Raw genomic sequence first — 21,514 nt, 5'->3', positions numbered from 1 at the left:
TTATGATGAAAATGCCAAATATATTTTATTTATTAACAAATCAATTACAATACTTGGTTGCTCAACCGTCAACAGCTTGACGATTGGCTTTTTAGGACACATTTCCCAACAACTCCCACTTGTCCTAAAGCCACTCGGCACAGTATCTAATACCCATCTTCGACTTGTGGTTGTCGAACTCCTTTATTGCCAGGGCTTTAGTGAAGGGGTCGGCTAGGTTCTCCTTTCAGTCGATCTTCTGAAGGTCGACGTCACCTCGATCCACGATCTCTCGGACCAGGTGGAAGTGGTGCAAGATGTGCTTCATCCGCTGATGTGCTTTGGTTCCTTCACCTGAGCTATGGTACCAGTGCTGTCGCAGTAGAGCAGGACTGGACCATCAAAGGAGGATGCTACTCCAAGCTCATTGATGAATTTCCTCAGCCACACAGCTTCCTTCGCGGCATCCGATGCTGCGATGTACTCCGCTTCACAAACAGAGTCCGCCACAGTATGCTGCTTGGAACTCTTCCAGCAGATGGCTCTACCATTCAGAGTAAAGATATAACCCGACACACTCCTGCTGTCATCATGGTCAGATTGGAAGCTGGAGTCTGTGAACCCCACAAGTTTCAGATCTGACTCGCCATAAACCAACCATTGGTCCTTAGTATTTCTCAAATACTTAAGGATGGCTTTAGCCACTTTCCAGTGGTTTTCTCCAGGATCAGATTGGTATCTACTCACTACTCCTAGTGAGTATGCCACATCTGGTCTTGTACATGTCATGGCGTACATGATAGATCCCACGGCTGAAGCATATGGGACTCTACTCATACGCTCTCTCTCTTCAGGAGTTGTCGGACAATCCTTCTTAGAGAGAGAAATTCCTTGGCCTATCGGTAGATAGCCCTTCTTAGAATTCTCCATGCTGAACCTCTTCAGCACAGTGTCTATGTACATGGACTGGGATAACCCAAGCATCCTTTTAGATCTATCCCTATAGATCTTCATCCCTAGGATGTAGGATGCTTCACCCAAGTCCTTCATGGAGAACTGTGATGACAACCAAACTTTTATTCCCTGTAGTGCGGGGATGTCATTCCCGATTAAGAGAATGTCATCCACGTACAAGACAAGGAATACCACAACTGGACCATTTGCCCATTTATAGATGCAGGGATCTTCTCCATTCTTAATGAAGCCATACGTTTTGATCACCTTATCAAAATGCATGTTCCAACTCCGAGAAGCTTGCTTCAGTCCATAAATGGATCTCTGAAGCTTGCACACCTTGGACTCATCTGTGGATGTAAACCCTTCAGGTTGTATCATATACACCTCTTCAGTCAGCTCTCCATTCAGGAAAGCTGTCTTTACATCCATCTGTCAGATCTCATAATCCAGATGGGCAGCTATTGCAAGCATTATCCGAATAGATTTGAGCATTGCCATAGGGAAAATATCTCGTCATAGTCAATACCATAACATTGACGATACCCCTTGGCAACCAGACGGCTTTATAGGTCTCCACCTTTCCGTCTGCGCCCCTCTTCCTTTTGAAGACCCATTTACACCCAATGGGTTTAACCCCTTCAGGTGGGTCAACCAATGTCCATACATCGTTGACCTTCATGGACTCCATTTCGGATTTCATGGCTTCAAGCCATTTCTCGGAATCAGGTCTCTGCATAGCATCCATATAGGTGATCGGATCCTCATTATTCTCATCAAGTTCGATGGGATCACCATCCCGGACCAAGAAACCGTAGTATCTGTCCGGCTGACGCGGTACTCTACCGGATCGCCTTAATGGTGCAGGTATATTGGGCTCCGGATCTGATCTAATCATATCCGACTCAGGTTCAGCTATTGGTGTCGGTCCTTCTACCTGTTGAACTTCATCAAGTTCAACCTTAGAGGCAACGGTTCCTTCACCAAGGAACTCCTTTTCTAAAAAGATTGCCTTAAGGCTGACGAACACCTTTTGTTCATCAGCATGGTAGAAAAAATATCTTTTTGTCTCTTTGGGGTACCCTATGAATGAGCATTTGTCAGACCTAGGTCCAAGTTTGTCTGTGACTAATCGTTTGACATAGGTCGGGCACCCCCAGACCCTAAGGTGTGAAAGTGCTGGCTTACGTCCCGTCCATATCTCATATGGAGTCTTAATTACAGACTTACTTGGAATCCTATTTAACAGATAACAGGCCGATTTGAGTACATATCCCCAGAAGGATATCAGCAAGCTAGCAAAAATCCATCATGGATCGGACCATGTCTAACAGAGTCCGATTCCTCCTTTCAAACACACCATTATGCTGTGGTGTTCCTGGAGGAGTCCATTGGGAGAGAATCTTATTCTCTCTTAGATATGTGAGAAACTCACTAGAAAGGTATTCTCCTCCTCGATCAGATCGAAGAGTTTTAATACTCTTTCCAGTTTATTTTTCTACTTCACTTCAGAATCGTTTGAACATTTCAAATGAATCCGACTTATGTTTCATCAGATAGACATATCCATATAGGTATAGGTCATCCGTGAAAGCTATGAAGTAGAAATATCCACCTCTAGCACTGGTGCTCATGGGCCCACATACATCAGTATGTACTAGGCCCAAGAGCTCAGTAGCTCTCTCACCTTTTCCAGTAAAAGGTGACTTGGTCATTTTACCAAGAAGACAGAACTCACAGGTTGGAAGTGATTCACAATCACTGACTTTGAGGATTCCTCTTGAGTCAACCTGTTTATTCTGTTCTTATTTATATGACCTAGCCTCCAATGCCATAAGTAGATATTTGACACACTATCTAATCTAGGGTGCTTGCCAGTAGAATAGACTCTTATCAGGCTTGATCTTTTTGGTCTGGCTCTGCACAGATGTCCCAGCCTGAACTTGCACCTTCTTGACTTTCTTCTTCTTGTTCTTCTTTCCTTTCTCAAAGGGTCGAGAACCAGAAGATGAACCTCCCACTGAGTTCACTGAGTTCACCGACTCCTTGAGGAGTTGGTGATCCTTCTCAAAGTTCTGAAGCAACCCCATTAACCCATGGTAGTTTACTTCAGGCTTTGTCATTCTATAATGAGTGAGGAATGGGAGACAAGACTTGGGCAGCGAGTTCAGTATTGCATCTTTCCCAAACTGCTCATGCAAGGGAAAGCCGAGCTTGCTCAATCGTTCCATCAGCTCGATCATGTACAATACATGATCAGTGATAGAGACTCCATCCCGTATTTTGGCGTTGAAGATGGCACAACTAGTCTTGTGCCTCTCTACGTCATCGGGTGTGCCAAAGGTATCCTCCAACACTTGAAGCATGTCCTTTGGCTGAGCCGTCTCGAATCTGCGACTGAACTCGTCGCTCATGATAGCAGCTAGCATGATACAGCACATCGTGGTCCGGTCACTGAGCCACTTCTGGTAAGTGTCTCTGACTGTTCCACATGCATTGACAGCTGGCTCCTCAGGTGCAGGATCTAATATCACATATAGGATCCGTTCATGCTCCAGGACTATCTTCAACTTTCGATACCAGCTATCGAAGTTGGATCCCACCAACTTATCATTGTCCAACAATGATCGGAGTGATAGGAAAGTGGCCATATTTGCACAAAGGAGAACCATAACCTAATTAGTAATTGATTCATTAAACCTAAAGATTTGGACTTTAATCAAAAGGTTTCTCCCACTATTTTATTCGAATTGGTAGCCTCTACCTTCAATTCGAGGAATTACCCTAATTCCTTAGCGGGTACTAGAATCCACTTAGACTGCACACAAGCCCAACTTTGGTTGGCCAACCCATGTACATCTAAGGGTAGGTTCATAACCAATTGTTTCTCTAAACAATTTCTAGTAATTTTAATTTTGCCCCAGAAACCTAATCAGTAGGCTTTGGCCTCCACTGTAAGGATCTAGTTAGGTCCAACCATTAACATGATCATACTTGGTGTATCTAACCAACGAATGATTAAGCCCAACTTTGGTTGGCTCACCTAACCACCATTAGAGAGATACTTCCAAGTCGTCATATGATGAGTGATAATTCCATTAGTCAACAAGCACCAGGCCTTTGGGTCTGCAATGATTATTGAGTTCATGGACTCATTATCAAACACCTTAATGGGAGGCTATGACTCAGTTATCTCCATAACTTTATCATTTTAAGGACCTAATAATTTTAGAGGATTTAAATAATATAGAGGATGAGGTCAGATGAACCAGCTTATTATGATCCTCCCACTGGCTTCACCAAGTCAGCTTAAGGGAGACCAGGGCTGGTCTAGGAGCACCTAAATCAGTCACACTGATTTACCTAGCTGACATGGGTCAGCTCGAATAGTCAAGTGATCCGATCAAAATATAATTTCACCAAGAGGCCAGGTAAGTTCGATCAGTGGGAGGGTATGCCAAAGCTTGCCTTAGACACCATCATGAATGGCCAGGTAAGCGGGCTCCCAATTAAAAACCACCGGTCTGATTTACCTTAGACACCAACTGGTTTAATTAGTTTCGATTAGATCAACCTAACAGTTCGTGCTAGACCGCTTAGCCAAGAATCAAGTCCATTTGGTTCTCGTTAAAGACATGGACTTGACCAACTACAACTATTGTAATTGATCTAGAGAATTCTTGACCTAATCTAAGACAACAATTGATTAGATTTAGTCAATTCTCTAATTAAGTCCATCTTTAATCTAACCATAGGTCTAACCCAATTAATGGACCTAATTCCCACTAACCCATTAACCCAATGTGTTATGATTTGTGTCTTAGGTTCTTCAATTCACAATCCTAGAATCTAATCAAACAACTTCTTAATTCTTAATTAAGTTTTGGGCTGAGGGTTGGGTTCGGCTTTTCAAAAAATCATTTTCATATTTGTAAAATAATTTTACAATATGATTGTACCAATCATATTGCATGTTTGATTCATTATCAAGATGCAAGTGAAATAAACATGAAACTACTTTAGATCTAATCTAAACAGGTTCATGTAATTGAAACAATTTCAACTTTAAATAATTTCTTTGCATAAAAATTATTAACAAAGAGATTTTATTTTAGATTTAAATATTTTTAAATCTAATAAATCATAAATTTAATCTAGATCATATCTAACAAATTTATGATTAAAGATAGATCTACACAAACTAGGACAACCTTTGCACTGTAAGGGGTAAACCTTACAGCAGGACAACCTTGCAGTTTGTGATTGATCTAAAATTTTAATTTCAGATTTAATAATTAGATTATAAATTAGATCTAATCTAAAAAATAATCTAAGCATGTATAAATAATCATGTAATAAAGAACCTAAGCTCTGATACCAATTGTAGGAACCAGATCTAGGGTTTCAGGGTTAGATCTTGAAAAAGAGGGTTAGATCTTGAAACTTTTTCAAGATCATACAGCGGAAGACTAAAATAAATTAAAATTTATTTTCTAAGATCAGAAAATCCCTAGATCTAAGATCCTATTACATGATTATTACATGGTATTAAATCAAAAATTAAAATATATAAATATAGCATGAACTACATGTTGATCATATCAACATATTTTTATACTACATCTAATGTATGTATTAAATAATAGATCAGATCTATTACCTTGCAAGTTAGACATTCTAACCTTGCTGATCTGGGCTTGAGGATGATGTTGCAAGCCGCACACGCGTCCGGCCTCTAGGAGTCGTCCACACGAGCCCACGAATCTCGATCAGAAGTCCTGCTTCAGGAAATCAGCACAGTATGCTAGTACTGCGCTGATCCTTCTTTGATGGTTGATCAGGTGCCTCCTTCTTCTTGATTTGGACTCTTCCAAAGATGGAAAGTAGAAGGAGGAGTTTCAGATCTGAGACACTCTCAGGAAACTCAAGATGGAAGGAGGAAAGATATGAAAATAAAAACCCTAGAAGAAGACCCTCTTCTTCTTCACGTTTTTCTCTCTAAATGCCCAAACTTGCATCTTTTATATCTCCACGACCAAAAGGTGTTTCTCTCTGATTTTTGGATGGTAGAAAGGTCTCTCGAAAAGCTATCTCCTCTTAAACTTTCACAAAGAAACTCGTCTTATATAGAGAGATATCATAGAGTCCTTGTCTAGGTCAAACACCTAGTCAAGGCTTATCCAAACATGGCAAGTAAAGGGACGCCCAACTCTTGAGCACCTCCTTCATATTTTCGTGGATGGATCAACAGAAAAGGGTGCACAATGTAAACCCTAAAAGCCACGAAAATTCCAAAACAAATTTGGATAAATTCGGTGCAAAATTGAAAGAGTTTTGGATTTCTAAAACTCTATCTCATAGAATTCAAAATCCAAACTTATTCCTTTTAGATTTGATCCAAACCACCTTCCATGTAAGAAAGAAGAGAAGAGACCTTTTGTGAATATGAGAGAGATCTGGGAGAGGGCTTTTGTCGCACAAAATAAGTGGAGATTGGCGTTGAATAAGAGAGAGGGCGTGGAGAAGGCTTATGTGGCGCAAGGTGGAATCCTAGTCCTACTAGGATTCTGTCTCATAACTTGTTTTAATTTGGTTTCCCAAACCAAATCAAATCAAAATTAGATCAACCCAATTAAAATAGGTCTTAACCCAATTAAGAACCTAATTTAATCAGATTAAATTATATTTAAATCTGATTTAATTTTCTAATCAAATTAGAAATTAGATTGACCCAAGTCCTAGTTGAACTAGGACTAGTTTTTCCTTGCACTTGGCTTATCCAATAAACCAATTGGACTTGATCCAATCAAGCCCAAACTAAATCTAATTAAATCATATTTAATTAGACTTAATCTCAGCCCATTGGCTTAATCAAATTAAGCCAATTAGCAATCGAATTACTAATCGATCCTCCTACAACACTTGCACTGGGTTAAATGTCAATCGTATTGATCATTTAACCCTAGAACGATTCTTAATCGTTGATCAACCATCCGATCGGATCATGAACTCTAATGTGTGTGACCTCATAGGTCCGAACCTAAGTCGGTAGCATAGGAACAAATTTCTATACCAATCGAAGTGACCATCTAGCAATGGTACCCGACGACCGGATAGGTCGAATGTGTAGAACAACATCCTTAGAACCCATGCGGATATAGTTTTCATATAATTCATCCCCTTGACCAAAATGATCATAGGACACCCCAGAGCTCAACTGTCAACTCTGATCAGGTTGTCCACATTGTATTTCAAAATATCAAATCCATCTGATGGATTACCCTGGCCAAGGTTTTGCTAAATTGAAATACAGCGACTCATTCTTCTCCAACTCTTGGAGTGGTCAATCCCATCTCGATCACACTCTGACTTCGCAAGTACTTGACTGTGCCCAGAAGCCTTCCGTCCCTGAATTAAAAATTCAGTTAGTCCAGTACCAAAGCACAGTGAGTTGCTTGCAAGTCACTGAGGCGATCTCAAGTCTAAGGGACACTTATACCTATATCCCATCAGAGACATTCTCGACAGCAGAATGCTCTGGAGTTGGTCACGTTCAATGACGATGTACCCTTACATCTCACCTGTATGCCATACCAGTGTCTCCACACTCCTTGGTTAAGAGGACAACCAACCCATATGGCCTACAGCGACCTATGCTTGATAGAAGCTGTCGTCCTTATTAACAGCCTATCATTTGATCGTGAACAGTTTTAAGGACTAATCGATAAATCCTCTCTTTATCGAACTTAAATAGTCCTAAGGACTTCATCATAACAACGGAGTTCATTAGAAGATGAAAGCTTATGATGAAAATGCCAAATATATTTTATTTATTAACAAATCAATTACAATACTTGGTTGCTCAACCGTCAACAGCTTGACGATTGGCTTTTTAGGACACATTTCCCAACAAGTCTCTCACCAACACTCTTTTCCTCTGAAGGCAATTTTACCAACTGTGGATGGCTGAGGGACAGAGCATGTCGGAGCATCTTAGCCACTTTTAGAAGATCCTCATCGATCTCCTCAGTGTTGGTGAGAATATTAAGGAGAAGATCAAGGCACTGGTTTTGCTAGTGTCGATTCTCTCTTCATACGAGTCTTTGGTGATTGCTCTTCTAGTGAAAAAGAGTACCATCAAGATGGATGAGATCACTGTGGCGATACTCCAGAATGAGATTCTCAGGAGGAAGAACTCAGCTTCGAGCTCAGATGGTGGTAGCTCAGCTTTGGTGGCTTCTGGAAGAGCAGGAGGTGGTAGACGGAGTGATAGGAGATCGCGATGAGGATGGTTCAAATTCAGGAGAGACTTGAGCAAGATCAGGCATTATCGGTGTGAGGAGTTGGGGCATCTAGCCAGAGATTGTCCTCAACTCAAAAATCGGACGATGGCTGCTGTGGCAACGGCCGACAGTGATTCAGATGGAGATGTCCTGGAGATATCTGACGAGGTATCTACTTCTTTCCAGTAGTGGATATTAGATTCTGTATGCCTCTATCATGTATGTTGCAGAGATGAGCAGTTTGACTCTTTGGAGAACAGTGAGGGCACTGTATTCTGTCGGTGGATCGAGCTATGCGATCAGAGGCATTGGGATGGTCAGCTGGAGGATACATGATGGTGCAGTGAGGAGATTGAGGGAGGTCCGATATATACTTTATTTCAAGTGAAATCTTATCTCACTTAGCAGACTGGATTCTAGAGGCTACAGGATGGTAGTTGGTGGAGGAATCCTGAGGGTGCTATGCGATGATAAGATTGTGCTGGAGAAAAAGAAGGAGAGCAGAGGACATTATTACCTGACAGGGAGCCTAGTGCGAGATGGAGCTTCAGGAGCTAGATGGAGCTCAGAGCGAGGTGGAGCTCAAAGTAGAGGTGGATCAGGTATGAGACAAGAGACTCGAAAGAAGGAAAGGCGACGTCGCATGGTGAGATTTCTATTGCCGTAGGATGATGCTCTGAGTAGATCTCAGGTCAGGAGGAGCACAGCATATGATGGAGATGGGATCGAGCGGTCTGGCTTGACTCTCATATTTGTCCATCCATGATCAGTAGGCGATTGCCCCAAGGCATGGGGGCGAGAAGATCCAGAAGCTCTCAAAGTTAGGAGGAGGTTGAATATCGAGTCGAGGTGGAGATTGTTAGGATTTGATATCTCGAGATTCGATCCACATTGAGCCCACAGTGAGGTTCGGAATGAAAAATAGAGTCCAATGAGATCAAGATCATCCCAAATGAATCTCGGATGGAGAAAATACGAGCTTTTGAAGTCAGCACGAGATCCGAAGTGATGGAGGACCGTTGGTAGCCAGCGGAGTGGCGGTGGTGCGGCCGCGCATGGCGGGGCGTCGCCCAATGCACGGGAGCATGTGGGCTAGGCATGCAGGGCACGGCTCGGCATGAGGCGTGTGGCCCAAGCGCAGGCGTGCGGCCCGAGCCCAAGCGCTCGGCCCGGGCTCGGTCCAGGCGTGGCCCAGGCTTGCACGCACGGGCTGGCCCAGGCCCAAGCACCGTGCTTGGGCCTGTACCCTGGTCCATCATGGATCGGGTGGTCCACGGCCCAGTGCATGGACCGCATGGGCATTTTCCGACCGTTTCTCATAGTCCACGGTACTATTCTGTGGATCAGAGCATGATCGGACGGTCTAGAGAGCTCCCGATCATGATCCAATAGTTCGAAATAGTTTTTTGCCTTGATTAAGCATCCTAATCAATTTCTAACACGGGATTAAGCCTTTTAAAAGGGCCTGATCGTGTGAAACAATGGGTTGTGGTTTTGGCTTCTCAACAGAAGATCAGGTGTGGCTCATTTTTTGCTGTGATCGTCATGATTTCGTACGGCCATGAAAAATCTAGAGAACAGATCCTGTGAAGAAGAGAGAGAGCTGCCGTATGCTGTAGAGAGAAGGAGCAGGGCTCCTGGACAGCGGATAACGGTCGCTTCAGGGGTTGAGGGGGGTCTTCCAAGAGAGAGAGAGCTTTTGTGAGGAAAAACTTTCTGTGAGAGAGAAATTGGATGTATGAGGGTTGAGGGTGAGATCTCCTCTTGTAAAATTTCTTTTCTCATAGTGAAATTTGTATGCCCCATAGAGGCGAGCTCTTTTTGGTTGATCCATATATTTGATTGTTTTTTATTTTATTTTTTCTTTCTTCCTGCTGTATCGCATGGTACTGAAAAAATCTTGAGAGGTGGTATCCTGGCCAAACATTCACCCAACAGTCCTTATGTTTTCTCTTTTTTTGTGATCCTTTATATCTTTTCCTTTTATATTTTGTTTGAAGTCTTATAGTTTGATGATTCATAGCATTTGGATCACCCCCACTCGATTTGGCCTTGACAAAGACAACGCTCATGCTCCCGTAGGTGGAGATAGTGGGGCCCGCACTCAAGGCTTGAGGCCGATCCTCCACAACATCTGGACCACACAAATCTGATGTCAGAATCCGACCAGATAGTTGAGATTACTTAGGATCACTTGATTTCAAATGAGCTTTATATCGGGCCTTTAATTGGCTGGGGTTTGGGCTGGGTTTAGGTCGGGCCAAAGATATACTTGCGCCCGGCCTAAACATTAAATGGGCTCTAAATCTTAGCCCAAATCTAGTCCAATTTTTTCAAACTGAGACCAAAGTCCGAACTGAAGTTGGCCTTGCCCAATGGACCTCGGGCCAGTCCGGGTCCAATTCCAGTCTTATATATATTGGTATGCTCAAACTAGTAAAAAAATTTAATATTTGAAGTTTCTAAAATTTTTATAACTTCAACAAAAAAAGAGAATATTTTTTTATTTAAATCCCATCCCCAAATACTCTAGAAATTAATCTTTCCAATCCAACATGTCCGTGACAAACTTTTAATTCCAAAATACCCCCTTTGCATAAGAAATAGCACTACTGATAAAGAAGGCAGCATTTTTTTGGTTTTCCCCTTATAACACTTTTTAATTAAACCTTCATACAATTTCAAAACACCTACCCCCATTGATAATATCTTATCATATGCTTCCATGGATAGAATTGCTTATTAAAGAAAAAGGGAGAAAAAAAGAGCCAAGTAAACCACAATCCAGGGACCTAAGCAATTAGATTTTCAAGTACCCAACAATAGTGAGATGGAGCACCAAGTTAGATGATGCAATTAATCCATGCCATGCATCGGTAAAAGAAAAGCATGCAGGCAAGCTGAGTTCATTTATGATCAGATTAATTCAGGAAAGAAGGCACTCATATATGAAACATATACCAAAGGCATAAACACCTCCATTCACTATGAGGGACAGTGATAAGTTATACATAAATGGTGCACTTAAACTTACAATGTATATATGATAAATCTTTTCAGGATGAAGTACATATCCCAGCAATGACTGAAATTACTGAGTATATCCATTGCTAGCTTCACTCAAGATCTGTTTGGCCAAATAATATGGTGCTCTGTAGAAGTATCAAACAAGTCAAGTGTAAGAAAGATCGAACATCCAAGTAATGAGGTACATATCAATAAACATGAAAATGTCAAGCAAAAAATGCTGATCAAGAGAACTGGAGGATGTTATACCGTTCTTATACAATTCGTTGGCCGAAGCACCTCTCTCTTTCTTAGAAAGAGCATAAAGCCTCAATGTACTTAGGCTCTCCAAAGTCAGGCCACAGTGTCTCTGTAAAGAAGAGCTCAGTGTAAGCAGATTGCCACAACAAGAAGTTTCTCAACCTCTGCTCACCACTGGTTTTGATAAGTAGATCAGGGCAAGGAAACTCGGTACTACAATTCGTTTCCAGTTCTTGCTCAATTAGAGACTCCGTAATGTCTGCCGAGTCCAACAAACCATGCTACACCTTCCACGCAATCTTTTGACATGCTTGTGCTATCTCCCTTCGTCCACTATGATTTATTGCAATGTTGAATTCAAGCGGTGAGTTCGTCTTTGTCTCCTCCTGTGCCTCTTTGGCTATCTTTTGCAGAGAATTTGGAAGCTTTGAGGAATCACCAATTATGCGTAGCCGAATACCTTCGCTATCAATAACATGCAGTGTAGTTTATGTTGTTCTTCAAAGTAGCATTTCGATTTTAGCCCTTTAAATATAGGCCAGGGATTCTCTGCTACTCACATTCTAAAAAACTTGGGATGGTGGATTTAGATAGGGTAGTTTTCTTATTTAATCTAAAAACAATACAGTGTAAAGGCTGTCACTCCACAACTTTTTCTTTTCTTTTTCTTTTTCAAGAGTAAGAGGGGGCTAATCCCCACCATGTATGCTCACTCCACAACTTAAGGCTGACTCCTACTAGAATTGAGCTGGAGATTCCCTGTTCAAGTGACAAGGAATGATACTATTTGAGCAAGGGCTTGGTGGTAGTACCATATATTGTTATTGTAAAAATTTTGTTCTGGCATTCGATTTGTCCATTTCTATCTCGAAAGAATCCGATTTCTTACATTTAGAAATTATCCTATATTTGTTTAAATATGCTTATGTTTGTTTATGTCATATATAGATGAAAACAATCTTATTTGACATTTGAAGGTGTTGCAGTTTTTTCTTCGATGGATAGTCGGCAGACAGTAGTCGGGCAGGAGTTGATTAGGAGTTACGGCTGTCAGTTGGCGGGCTGACGAGATGTTGGGAGATGGTGTGCCGTCGGAGAAGATGCACACAGCCAAGGCCGAGACGAAGGGCAAGGATAGAGCTTAGATTGAGATGGGGTTGGGCTCCACTCGATGTCAAAAGAAGAAAGATCTGCAAAATAAGTCCCGTTGGAGGTGGCTCCGACGAGAACCCTCCAACGCTCAAGTTAATGTATGAAAAAGGGGCAGAGTTTTTGAGTTTACAGAGTGATTGTCTAGGCAGACCTGGAGGGGTCCCCGCTTACCTCTATTTATAGTGTTGGGAATAGTGTCCCAAAGCCAATCGTCAGCCTGTTGACGGTTGTGCTCATTCTTATATTAGTATATAAATTATAAATAAATAAAAATTATTTTGACACTTTCATCACAAATTGTTTCATCTTCTAATGAACTCCTGTGTTGTGGTGAAGTCTTTAGGACTATTTAGACTCGACAAAGGAGGATTTATCGTTTAGTCCTTAAACCTGTTCGCGACCAAATGATACGTTGTTAACCAAGGACAACAACGTTTATCAAGCATAGGTCGTTGTATGCCATATGGGTTGGTTGTCCTCTTAACCAAGGAGTGTGGAGACACTGGTATGGCATACAGGTGAGATGTAAGGGTACATCTGCACTGAACGCGACCGACTCCGGAGCTATTTCTACTGTCAAGATTTGTTCCGATGGGATATGGGTATAACTGTCCCTCCAACCTGAGACCGCCATGGTGACTTGCAAGCAACTCACTGCACTTAGGTACTGGACTATCTGAATTTCTAATTCAGTGACGGAAGGCTGCTGGGTGTAGTCAAGTACTTGACTTGTCAGTGTGTGTGTCAAGATGGGATTGACCACTCCAATTCAGGAGCTGTGTACAGTCGTGTTTTAATTTAGTAAAACTTTGACCAGGGTAGTCTTAGTGAGGAGTCACAGGATTGTTTGAATTGAGCACGATTCGGATGATCTAATCAGGGTTGACAGTTTAACCCTGAGTCATCCTATACACAGGGGTCAAAAGGGATGAATTATACAGTAACCATATTCACGTAGGTTCTGAGTATTGCGATTGTGACTATTCGACCTATCCGGATGTCGGATACCATTACTAGATGGTCACTTCGATTAGTACAGAAATTGGTTCCTGTGCTATCAACTTAGGTTCGAACCTGCGGGGTCACACACATTAGAGGTTTCTATCTGATCTGATGGCTGATGAAGAGTCCTAATGCTCATGGACTATGAGTCCTATGTGTCTGAAACTCTGTGATCAAGAATTAGGATTCTCTGATCATGAGTACCATACATTTTGGGTATCGGGGTCAAGAGTCCCACTGGTTTGGGACTTTTTGATCAAGGTTTCATAACGATGGACTTTGATGCCCGATTGCCCATCGAATTTGGATTCAGTATTTATGAGAGGTTTAATTAATAATTTGATCGCTAATTAACTCAATTTAATTGAATAATTATTTTTGGATCAAGTCCAATTGAATTGGATTCAGTTGGGTTTGACCGAATTAGGTTAAGTGTTGACCTAATCGTCGAAGTGGTTTGGTCCCTGATTTGATCAGAGGTTGGGTTTAGTCAATTCCTGATTTGATTAGGATTTTATTGAGCCTAATTAAGCCTAATTTAGTTGGGTTTAACTTAGTCTAATTTTGCCTAACCTATTTCAATTAGGTTGGCTCAAATAGGTTGAAACCACTTTGACCTTTTCTCCCTGCGCCACCTCACTTCTCTACGCCCATTTGAATTCACGAGAAACAACTTCTCGTGAATTTTCTCCCATGCAGAAGCCTTCTCACGCCCTCTCTTGTGCACCATTTATCTGGATAAAAATGGTTGGTTGGCCATTCAAATTCAAATGAAGTTTGAATTTGAATGGGGCAACCAACTCTATGCTCCAACTTGCCTTATCCATCTTGTGCGCCACTTATTATACACGAGAAAGAGTTTCTCATATAAACTCTCCATGCACAAGAGAGCCCACGCCCTTCTCTTCTCACACCAAGAGTGGATAAGGATGGGTTGTTTTGCATTTGAATTCAAATTCGATTTGAATTCAAATGAGCAACCACTTATCTTTATCCTCTCACGCGGATAAGACACGTCTTGCACTATTTTAAAAGTGAAGAAAAAGTGGAGCGTGCATAGAATTTTTCTGAGAGAGAATAGTGGGCGTGAGGAAGCCTTGTGCATGAGTTTGAAGTTCAAAAACTTTCGAGAGAAAAGAAAAGAAACAAAAAGTGGGCGTAGGATTTTCAGAGAGTACCCTAGGGTTTCAGCCTGGGGTTCGGGAAGTGAGTAAGTGAGCTACCAGTGTCGTGAGCCCACCAAACTTCAGAGAGAGCATCATCAACCTCTCAAGTACATCTACTGACAATCCAGAGCATCCAAAGAGTCAACAAATCTGGATCGAAGGAGTTCGATCAATATCGGCCATCAAAAAAGTTCAGCCACGAACTAGCATTCGTGAGGAGCCGATCAGATCGAAAGCTTCTTGTGGACGATCTGCAGAGGCCAGACATACTGTGTAGCTGTGTTGCGATGATCAGACCCTCCAGACGATGATCAGATTATGGCGATCGACTACCTGCACAAAGGTAATGTGTTCTAAACACATAACAGTAAAATATTTGCTGTAGAAGTTTGAATTTCAAATTTAAATACATGCTATGTATATATCATATTTAGATCCTTGTGTAAGATTTATACATGTTAATTAATTAGATTAATTAATAATTTTTACTGTAAAATAGTAATTTTGAAAAAATTTTAAAATTATCATTTTCCTTTGCACTAAAATTCACTTCAAATGGTATCAAAGCAGGTTCTAAAATATGATATATATATTTGTATGTGTAGATTAAGTTATAATCTAAAAGTTTAAATTTAAAATTTAAAATTTAAAATTTAAAATTTAAATTTTAAAATTTGTTCGAAATTCAAAATTCAAAAATTTGAAATTCAAAATTTAAAATTTGAAATTTAAAATTCAAAAATTTAAAATTTAGAATTTAAAATTTATAATTTGAAATTTGGTTAAAATTTAAAATTTAAAATTTAAAATTTAAAATTTAAAATTCAAAAATTTAAAATTTGAAATTTGTTTGAAATTTGAAATTCAAAATTTAAAATTTAAAATTTAAAATTTGAAATTTAAATTTTGAAATTGGTATATTTAGATATACTTGATCTAAGTAGCAAGTAGTCTAATTGGATTGGTTGCCATGGTCGTCCGATCATAGGAGAAAAATAGGGTTTAAAGGCCCTCTCCTCTCATTCGATGGGATTCTCCTATGGCGGTAGGGGTGCCGCTGTAATTATATCCCATGCAGATGAAGCAGTGAAATGACTTAATTGTAAAGGTTCAATTGTAAAATTGATCATGAATGTGTTAGATTAGATCTAAAGGAATATTCATGATTTATTTTGATTGAGTTATTTTCTGTTATGTAATTAGCAATAGGATTGCTGTTTATGAAATGTGCTGATCTGCTTGTGAAATGAGTCAACATATTTGGTGAACAGAAAATAAAATCTTTCAAATTTAAAAATTATTTTTGAAAAGCCAAACCCTGACCCATCAGCCCAAATACTTAATTAAAAGAATTAAGTATTGTCAAGTTGGTCTAGAATTATGAATTAAGACCTAAGATAATTGCATAAACTTGTGGGTCAATGGGTTAGATGGATTAGGTCCATAATTGGGTTAGACCTAAGGTTAGCTTAAAGAAATGGACTAAATTAGAGTAATTGGTCAAATCTAATCAAAAGTTGAATTAGATTAGGTCAAGGACACTCTAGACTCAACTCCAATAGTTGTAGTTGAATGGGTCCATGTCTTTAACTAGACCAAGATGGACTTAATTCATGGCTACGTGGTGGAACCCTATTTACTAAGTTGATCAAATTAAAACTAATGAACCAGTTGGTGTCTAAGGTAAGTTTGGTAATTTGACCAGTGGTTCTTAAGTGGGAGCTACTCGCATTGATTCGATCTCTGATGAGTTAATGGCATATCCCCACCACTGATCTCACTTACCTGACCAACCTGGTGAGTTAGATTTTGATTAGATCACTTGGTGATTAGGGCTCACCCATGTCATTAGGTAAATCAGTGTGACTGATTTAGGTGCTCCTAATGTCGGCTTTAATTAAATCCTTTTTAATCTGACTTGGTGAAGTCAGTGGAAGGATTAAAATTAGCTGGTTAATTTCTTCTCTTCTATCCTTTCATAAAAATCCTCAAAAATTATTAGGTCCCTAAAATGATTAAGTTATAGTGATAACTAAGTCATAGCCTCCCATTAAGTGAGTGATAATGAGTCCATTAGTTTAATAATCACTGGAGGCCCAAAGGCCTGGTACTTATTGACTAATAGAATTATCATTCATAGTATGATAATTTGGTTGAGTCTTTCTGATGGTGGTCAGGTTGGCCGGCCAAAGTCGGGCCTGATCATTTATTGGTCCGATTCATCAAATCAAGTCATGTTAATGATTGGACCTAACCAGATCTTTTCAGTGGAGGCCAAAGCCTACTGATTAGGTTCTGGGGCAAAATTAATTACTAGAAGTTGTTTAGAGAAATAACTGATTATGAACCTACCCATAGATGCACATGGGTTGACCAACCAAAGTTGAGCTCGGTGTAGTCTGTGTGGATTCTAGTACCCACTAAGGAATTAAAGTAATTTCTCGAATTGGAGGTTGAGGCTACCAGTTCGTAAAAATACTGGGAGAAACTTTAGACTAAAGTCCAAGTCTTTAGTATTAATAATTTATATACTAATAGAAGTCTGGTTTTTCTTTATGCAGCTATGGCCATTACCCTGTCGCTTCGATCATTATTAGATAATGACAAGCTCATGGGACCTAATTTCGATAGCTGGTATCGAAAATTGAAAATCATCCTTGAGCATGAGTGGATCCTTTATGTAGTAACAGATCCGACACCTGAGGAGCCAGCCCTGAACGCTAGAGGGACGGTCTGAGACACTTACCAGAAGTGGCTCAACGATCGCACCACCGTTCGGTGTATAATGCTGACGGCAATAAATGATGAATTCAGTCACAGATTCGAGAATGCCCAGCTGCAGGAGATGCTTCAAATGTTGAACGACTCCTTTGGCACGTCTGACGACGTTGAAAGGCACAAAACTAGTTATGCCATTTTCAATGCTCGGATGAGGGATGGGGCCTCAGTCACTGATCATGTACTGTACATGATCGAAATGATTGAGTGCCTAAGTAAACTGGGCTTTTCTTGCACGAGCAGCTCAGTAAAGATGCGATCCTTAATTCTTTATCCAAGTCCTTCCTCCCCTTCCTTACTCATTTTCGGATGACAAAGCCTACAGTGAACTACCACGACTTGTTGGGGTTGCTACAGAACTTTGAAAAGGACCACCAGCTGCAAAAGGAGTCAGTGAATATTGTGGGAGGGTCTTCTTCTAGTCATCGACCCTTTAAGAAAGGGAAGAAGAACAAGAAGAAGAAGAATAAGAAGGTGCAGCCACATGCTGGGACGTCAGCACAGGGTCAGACCAAGAAGTGCAAGCCCGATCAGAGCCAGGCGGAGTGCTTCTTTTGCAAGAAGCAGGGGCACTGGAAGAGGAACTGTTCTCTATACATTGCCTCCTTAGATCCGAACAGACCGAAGAAGAAGCAAGGTATTTATATGATAACACCTTGCAACTTTTTCATTTGTGATACTGCTGCCTGAGTATTGGATACCGGAAGCCCTTATCATATCTGTAATTCGATGCAGGGTCTGCAGGTCAGTAGAAGATTTGATGAAGGCGAGAGGTTTCTGAACGTTGGAGATAGAAGCAGAGTTCTAGTTTTAGCTTTAGGAATCATGAACTTTGTAATCAATTCTCGTAATATAATTTTGAGTGAATGTCACTATTGTCCAAGCTTTTTATTAAATATTATTTTTGTAGGCCTTTTGGCCATGTACAGTTATAAATTTTTAATAAAAAAAAATATTTACAATATCATTTTGAATGATGTTACAATGTTTGTTGGACAACTAAATAATAGAATTTACTTACTATCACAGCCTGTTAATGAGGTTCAAACCTCTGGTAAATGCCCTAGAATGAATAATGTGTCAGAAGTCTACCTTTGGCACTATAGGCTAAGTCATTCAATAAGAACAGGATAAACAGGTTGGCTCAAGAAGAAATTTTTAAAGTTGGTGATTGTGAATCACTTCTAATCTGTGAGTTCTGTCTTCTTGGAAAGATGACCAAGTCACTTTTTATTGGAAAAGGTGAGCGAGCTAGTGAACTCTTGGGTCTAGTACATTCTGATGTATGTAGACCCATGAGCTCAAGTGCAAAAGGTGGATATTTCTACTTCATAACATTCACAGATGACCTATCGAGGTATGGATATGTCTACTTAATGAAGCATAAGTCGGAGTCGTTTGAAATATTCAAACTATTCCGAAATGAGGTAGAAAAATAAACTGAGAAGTGTATTAAAACTCTTCGATCTGATCGAAGAGGTGGATACTTTTCCAATGAGTTTCTGACATATCTTGGGGAGAATGGGATTCTCTCTCAGTGGACTCTTCCTGGAACACCACAGCATAATGGTGTGTCTAAAAGGAGGAATCAGACCTTATTGGACATGGTTCGATCCATGATGGGGTTTGCTGGTCTATCGATCTCCCTCTGGGGATATACACTCGAATCAGCTTGTTACCTTCTAAATAGGGTTTCGAGTAAGTCTGTAACCAAAATGCCATATGAAATATGGATAGGACATAAGCCAGTACTCTCGCACCTTAGGATTTGGGGGTGTCCGGCTTATGTTAAACATTTAATTACGGATAAGCTTGGATCTAGGTCCGACAAGTGTTATTTCATAGGGTACCTAAAAGAGACCAAAGGATATTATTTCTACCTAGCTAATGAGCAAAAGGTGTTTGTCAGTCTTAAGGCAATCTTTTTAGAAAAAGAGTTCCTTGGTGAAGGGACTGTTGCCTCTAAGGTTGAACTTGAGAAAGTTCAGTAGGTGAAAAAACTGACACAAGTAACTGAACTTGAACCAGATTTAGTTAGATCAGATCCGGAGCCCATTGTTCCTGCACCCTTAAGGCGATCTGGTAGAGTACCATGTCAACTGGTCAGATACTAAGGTTTCTTGGTCTGGGATGGCGATTCTGTCGAACTTGATGAAAATGATGAGGATCCGATCACCTACATAGATACAATGTATAGACCTGACTCTGAGAAATGGCTAGAGGCCATGAAATTCGAAATGGAGTCCATGAAGGTCAACGATGTGTGGACATTGGTTGACCCACTCGAAGGAGTAAAACCCATAGGGTGTAAGTGGATCTTCAAGAGGAAGAGGGGCACAGATGGAAAGATGGAGACCTATAAAGCCCATCTGGTTGCCAAGGGATATCGTCAACGTTATGGTATAGACTATGACGAGATATTTTCTTCTGTGGCAATGCTCAAATTCATTCGGATTATGCTTGCAATAGCTATCCATCTGGACTATGAAATCTGGCAAATGGATGTGAAAATAGCTTTCCTAAATGGAGAGCTGGACGAAGAGGTGTATATGATACAACCTGAAGGATTCATATCCACAGATGAGTCTAAGGTGTGCAGGCTACAAAGATCTATTTATGGACTTAAGCAGGCATCCCGGAGTTGGAATATACGTTTTGATAGGACGATCAAGACGTATGGTTTCGTTAAGAACAGAGAAGAGCCCTGCATTTATAAGTGGGCTAATGATCTAATAGTAGTATTTCTTGTATTGTATGTGGATGACATTCTCTTAATCGAGAATGATGTCCCTGCATTATAAGGAATAAAGATTTGGCTATCATCACAGTTCTCCATGAAGGATTTGGGAGAAGCTTCCTACATCCTAGGGATGAAGATCTATAGGGATAGATCTAAAAGCTTGCTTGGCTTATCCCAGTCCACGTACATTGATACTATGTTGAAGAGGTTCAGCATGGAGAATTCCAAGAAAGGCTATCTACCGATAGGCCATGGAATTTCTCTCTCGAAGAGGGACTGTCCGACAACACCTCAAGAGAGAGAGCGTATGGGTAGAATTCTATATGCTTCGGTAGTGGGATCTATCATGTACGCCATGACATGTACACGATCAGATATGGCATACTCACTAGGGGCAGTGAGTAGATACCAATCTGATCTAGGGGAGAATCACTGGAAGGTTGTTAAAACCATCTTGAAGTATTTAAGAAATACTAAGGACCAGTGGCTTGTTTATGGTGAATCGGACTTGAGACTTATAGGGTTTATAGACTCTAGTTTTCAGTTTGATCACGATGACAGCAAGAGTGTGTCGGGATTTATTTTTACCCTTAATGGTGGGACTGTCTGCTGGAAGAGTTCCAAGCAGACATAGTGGCTGATTCAATTTGCGAGGCAGAGTATGTCGCTGCATCAGATGCTGCCAAAGAAGCGGTGAGGCTGAGAAAATTCATCACCGAGCTCAGAGTAGCACCCTCCTTTGTTGGTCCAGTTCTGCTATACTGTGACAGCTCTGGAGCCATTGCTCAGGCGAAGGAACCGAAGGCACACCAGCGGATGAAGCATATTCTGCGTCGCTACCATCTTATCCGAGAAATTATGGATTGAGGTGACGTCAACCTTCAGAAGATCGACGGAAAGTAGAACCTGACCGACCCATTCACTAAAGGCATTGCGGTGAAGGAGTTCGACGACTTCAAGTCGAAGATGGGTATTAGATACTACATCGATTGGCTTTAGGCCAAGTGGGAGATTGTTGGGAATAGTGTCCTAAAGCCACTCATCAGCCTGTTGATGGTTGTGCTCATTCTTATATTAGTATATAAATTATAAATAAATAAAAGTTATTTTGGCACTTCATCATAAATTGTTTCATCTTCTAATGAACTCCTGTGTTGTGGTGAAGTCCTTAGGACTATTTATACTCGACAAAG

At 40.7% G+C, this 21,514-nt stretch overlaps 1 pseudogene; it reads right to left on the bottom strand.

The window, feature by feature from the left end:
* Positions 1-11,497: 11,497 nt before the first annotated feature.
* LOC140855263 (dehydrodolichyl diphosphate synthase 1-like) overlaps positions 11,498-21,514 on the bottom strand; it is a 32,622-nt pseudogene continuing 22,605 nt past the window's right edge.

The sequence above is a fragment of the Elaeis guineensis genome, chromosome 2 (genome assembly GCF_000442705.2).
Source record: "Elaeis guineensis isolate ETL-2024a chromosome 2, EG11, whole genome shotgun sequence".
Lineage (NCBI taxonomy): Eukaryota > Viridiplantae > Streptophyta > Magnoliopsida > Arecales > Arecaceae > Elaeis > Elaeis guineensis.
The sequence above is the reverse complement of the archived record's forward strand: the minus strand, read 5'-3'. Positions and strand labels throughout refer to the sequence as shown.